Here is a 6,085-nt window from a genome sequence, read left to right as displayed (position 1 = left end):
TGCGGTTACAATAACGTACGTAGTAACTTTCCAGGTATTTCTCAAGCCGCCAAAAATGCAAATACAGCAAAAACCTCCAGTCTCGATTAGCGATCTTCGAGATTATTTTTAATAATCTCCTTTCTTCCCATTAAAGAAGCTGTGGCAACCAGTTTATTTTCGAAACTTTGGAGATTTTTATGAAAGTCTTTAACTCGCCTTTCTTTTGATATAAATGTTGATGGACGATGATGCTGATTATGATAAAGAAATTCGTCCATGGTACGTTGGATTACGACGTATTGAAAAAAAAATCCATTGTGGTGACAAGTTTCTTTCGTCACAAATTGGCTACGTGAAGAACTTTCACTTGCATCACCTCCCACAAGATTGGGATGCTAACATGCTGAGATGGATTGAATTCTTGAAAAATGAGAAAAGATTCGAAGGGATTTCACTTTCTTGCGATAAAAATAGTACGAAGTATGGTGTGAAAAGGTGGGTTGTTCGTGTTCATCAATGCAAAAAGGTTGCTGTAAGAAGCATTATACCGATGAGCGCATTCCAAGCAGAGGCGGAACCAGGATTTGAAACTTGTGGGTTCGGGATTCTGATTCGTTTAAGTTACAGGATTTAAAATTAATAATTTATACATATTCAATGATTTTTTAAAGACAAATACAGAGTTTAAACCAAAGTTACTGGGTTTGGCCGCACCCCCGACTACCATGCTAGCTCCGCCCCGATTCCAAGGAAGGTTTCTTCGAGTGGTGGAATTAAACGAATATGTACTGAGAGACGCTTCACCCTTTAAAGGCTGTGTCAATGTGAAGACCCTTATAAAACTCACCATGTGCAGTATGAACGAAGAAACCCAAATCGACGTACTCAATAATTGTGAGTTCTTTGAGAAATTGAGCCTTTGTGGTTGGTCTATCCCAAGAACTTGAAGATTTGTCACAAGGAACTCAAGTTATTAGAGATTCATCATATGCATGTGTGGGAATCTTACCTATGCTGCTAGACCGTAGCTAAGTTGGTGCTGCAAGACTTTTTAATATTCATCTAAAGTATATCTTATATTCATTGTCCAAATTTTCAAGCCAACCTCGAGATGCGTACACATTCTGCCAGTGGGTACGATCCGCCTGTCAAAGCTTAGACAAAATTTATACTCGATGTGCTCTCTTCTGATTACTTTCTCCATTTTGATAATATGTATTTATGAAGTTATTTCGTATTTTTAAAGAATTAATTATATATTTGTCCCTTATTGATTGTGTAAGAGCTTTTTAAAATGAGTTTATAATGTTTTGGCACTTTGCTTATTGCCTTAACATTTTGGATTGAATGTTCATATTCTTTAGTACAAATAAGTTAGTAATCTATATTGTTTTCTCAGCATGCTTCTCTTTCTTGACGTGTAGTAATTAACACCACCCCCCCCCCCCCGCAGCCCTCACACTCTTTGTAAGAGTTCCGCATTTGTGAAATACTCCCTCCATCCCGTAAATAGTTGTCATGTTCCTTCTTGAAAGTCACTGTCACAATAGGTAAGGAACTAAAGATTGTAAAAGAATATTATACTGATGGTGCATATTCCATTGTGACTAGTATATAAAATTCTTTATTCAATCCAAATCAATTTAGGTAGAGGAGACGATAGACGATTGTGTGTGTCGGTAGTGTACTAGAAGGAAAAGAAAAAGGACGTTTTTTACTTTTAGCACCAAAAACCTAAGATGTATATAAATTATAGCTAGTTACAAGATTTCTCATACTCTAATTAATATAAGGGAAAAGGGCCAAATTTACCCTGTACTTTGAAAAAATGTTTATACTTACCCCTAGTAACTTATACTATTCACCCGTGCTACAACCGTTAATAAAATATTCTCCCTTACCCCCATCCCTAACGGACTGCCAACTGTGTCATTGACACCTCATTAAAAAATCCCACCTAAAATCCTAGTCACCATTTTTCATTAATTTATCACTAAATTAAATTGACCCGCCCCACGAATAAAACCCGACCCATTTACCCACCAAATTAAACCCCAAAATTCACTTCTCCAACCTTGTTCATCCCATTCCTCCATTGAAACAATGATTTTAAATCTGTATAAATCTATGAATAGTCAAATACAACATATTTTTTACATGAAGGACCAAAAACACACATTTTAATCAATTGAAAGTTAAATATGGTGAGTCAAATTTCATAAAGATCAAAAGTAGAATCTATTACTATAATTTAGGGACTAAAAGTGCAATTATTCCTATATAGCACAAAATTTTGGTGTTCTTCAATGCTATTAACTTGCCCAACATTTTCACTACAATGGGGGAGGACAGAGACTCAAGTAAATAACTTTTTTTTATATATATTTTTTAATTTTAGCATATAAATTTGCATTTCATTTTTCTTTTAGTTCCTTAATTAGGAAGGACATGTAAATACATCTGGAAAAAAGTATTTATACAGTTAGGTCATTTATCAAGTAATTACATGCTAATAAATATCATTATAACTGCTTGTTTGGATCCAAACAAACCATAATAAAAATTAATGGTAACTAATCTGCTATGAAAAGTTCTTTTCCACAAGTTAAATTACATTAATAATCTAAATCCAAACTACTTTAGGTTTAAGGTAGCAGAGAGAGATTCTAGTTGTATCCTACAAGGAAATCAAAAACTGTTATAAATATCCAACTAGTGGATATCCATTAATTTGGAAATATCCCAAAATATCCCAAATATCCCAAAATATCCCAAAATATCTCCTTTGTATGTTGCTCTTATAAATAGGATGCACAGATGCAATGTTGAAAGAGCAGAAGTAAGATAATCTGATATCTCTCTACATATTCTCTCTACATATTTCTTCTGTGTATTTACTTCATAGTTTTATTTTATAACACGTTATCAGCACGAGCCTCAGCCATCTTGAGCAAATACTTTGAAAGTCTCGAAGGTGCAATTCTTGGAATTACACTGAGTACAAGTCGTTGCCTCCTGGAGATAAAGTAAAGGACTTGCAGTACTTATTTAGTCTAAACAGTTCAGGTAACATGTTCCAAGTATTTTTCTATCTTTGTTTTGATGGTTGATTGTTGTTGACTTTAACAACTATGAAAATTTTAAACTGATTTTTGGGAGAAGCTCACCATCAACGTAGTAAGAAACATGGCCTTTCTTTTTTTAAATATTACTATGGAATATAGCACTTCGGCCTCTTTTTGCCAAAATATCTTGAAACCAAAGTTGCTGAAGGCCTTATGCCAATATTCTACTGGAAGGTTAGTTCGCAAATATGAATTGATTAAATGAGTTTATATCCGTGAACACCAGAAGTGGTAATATTTTTACGGGCTTATTGTGTTTATGATTGAAGATGTGTTAGAGAAAAATTCTCCACATTATATGTATGCCTCGATTTGCTCCTGAAGTAGCAATATCATAAAAGAGGCTATAAGCTATCACGATTTGATATGCTTAAGGCGCGTTCAGATAATTATGTTTTATTCCTGAAGAATTAAAGCCTATAAATATAAACATGCATTTGATTATGAAAATATCATGATCCATCTCCAGAAGAGGTAGAATAATTGAGAAGAAATATTCTGAATATTATATGTTTTATTCCCGAAGTGGTAAAACTTGAAACTTTATTCCCGAAGTGGTAAACTTGAAACTTTACTCCCGAAGCAGTAAAACTGTGAAACTTTACTCCCGAAGCAGAAAGAATTACCAAAATATCTGAGAAATACTCTGAAGCAATGTTTTCTTGTGTTTGAGCAAAATAACGAGCTATTGATGAGCGTCGTATTTCAAGCACATTTAAATAATCAGGTTTCATTCCCCGAAGTGAATGAACAAATACCACAACTTATCTCCTGGAGGGATAAAATACAAGGAATGTAGATGTTATATTCTGGTGGTATGAAATTCAGACATTGCTACATGTACCTGTCGTACGTCGAAACATATTTCTAAGGCAAAAGGAAGTAGAGTAGAATGCTTTCTCCTATAACCACATTAATACATTATGGTTAGTTGTTATTGATTTCCTTGAAGGAAATAACAATTAATATATTTCTTTATGAAGGATTTGATTATTATGTGTTTGAGCTTAGATGCAAAATACTCAGTTAATCATGAATCTCCCTGAAGGAGATGTTTGAAATATTGAAGTTTAGAATTCAATGTTTATTTCGTGACACCAGTAGTGTCGAAATTTGCTTTAATGGTACCAGAAGTATTTAAGAAATATTTGGTAATAGAAATTAATGATCAAAAGCTCCAGAAGAGCTAATTATTTATTTACAAGTATCATGACACTAGCAGTGTCCAAATAATATATGATTATGGTTAACAAATTGATGTCTCTCGAAGAGCTTATATATGATAGTACCATTCATCTCAAATCATAATTATTTCGATGGAAAAATAAATTATAGTAAACCTGAAGTTTACTAGCGAGAAAAATGGTCATCATATTGAGACTACAGATGATTGGAAGATTGAATATCTCCAACTTATTACGGGTAGGGTCACGTGTGTAAAGCGTTACCCGAGCATGATGAGATCGCATGTCACAATAAACCAGAAGTTTTGACATAAAATTTCATGCAATAGTAAACCAGAAGTTTATTAAAAGAAATAGTACTCGTCATAGTAACTTGAAGTTTACGGGTACAGATAATTTTATCAGTTGACAAGACCATTTTGATCGTCCTGATTTAAATCTGATGTGCTAATTGAGTATTAAAAAAACATATTGAAGAACTAGAAGATTCTTCAAGAATTTGTTTGTGTTGCTTGTTCTCATGATAAGTTGATTACACCAGCTAATGTTGGGACTGAATCCCCAAAATTCTGAAAAATATAAAAGGTGAATGTGGGCCCCTTCACCTGCAATGTGATGTCTTAAATAGATGCATCTATTTAAGACAGTCACATGTATGTTTATTGTCAACTGGCAGTTTGACATTTACAAAGTTGCTTGCTCAAAATAATTGAGTTGGAAGCACAATTTTCAGAATATGTAATCAAGACAATCATCTTGATAATGCCGGTTTATATCTAAGTTGGTTTGGCATTGTATGCCTCTATAATACAGCTAAACCATTGCTTATGAGAACAAAGTTTCAGATGTTGGTCTGAGATATGATATATTGCATACAACAACACTTGTATGCTTCAGATCAATAAATTTTGATAAATTCTCCCCTCATATTTGGTTCAGGGTCAGGAACTAGATATTTCCATCTTTTAGCATTTGATGTGCGGTACATGATTAATGGATATACCATGATGCACATAGATGGATTTTTCCAAAGAAAATGGGGACATATGTCACTAAAATAAGGGGGAGAGAATAAGCAGCTAAGAAATATGTTGTGAATTATCATCAGTATGATCCTCAGATAATTCAAGTCAAATGCTGGAAGCATTTGCTGACCCAGCTATTTCATATTTCATCTGCAAAATGATCTTAATGTCCCTGAAGGACAAAGTCTACAGCGTGCATGGAGCATGGTAGAACAATCGGTTCCAAATATAATAATCCTTGAAAAAGGGAGGAGCAAATGATCATAATAAGGAGGCAATGTGCTCTTGAAGAGCTACGACATAACACTTCATAAACCTTATAGGAGGTTCAGGTACCTGAAAATAATGAAGTGATGAGATCTCAGTAAGTTATGTCGAATTGCGAACCGATACAACATGATATCTTGTCGACAATATACAATATAGCGCGCAATATTGTATAAGGTTGTGAGGATTTGATTTCTACGTCTCTTAAAGCATGTTGACGTAGAATAATTACCAAGTAAAATGATCCATCTTGGTAAACGTAATGTTTTTTGGGCCAGCAGTCCAAACAACAGAAGATGTCACATTATTTATACTGATGGATGCTGTCACGGCCTATGTGGCTTACTTGATGAAATTTATATGAAAATTCCTGAAGGATATAAAATGCCTGAAGCATTTGGTTTAAAGTCTCGGGAAATGTATTCAATCAGATTACAAAGATCATTATATGGTTTAAAACAATCAGGGTGTATGTGGTATAATCGCCTAAGTGAGTACTTGA

This window comes from Lycium barbarum, chromosome 5 (genome assembly GCF_019175385.1).
Source record: "Lycium barbarum isolate Lr01 chromosome 5, ASM1917538v2, whole genome shotgun sequence".
Taxonomy (NCBI): domain Eukaryota; kingdom Viridiplantae; phylum Streptophyta; class Magnoliopsida; order Solanales; family Solanaceae; genus Lycium; species Lycium barbarum.
Note: the sequence above shows the minus strand (reverse complement) of the source record.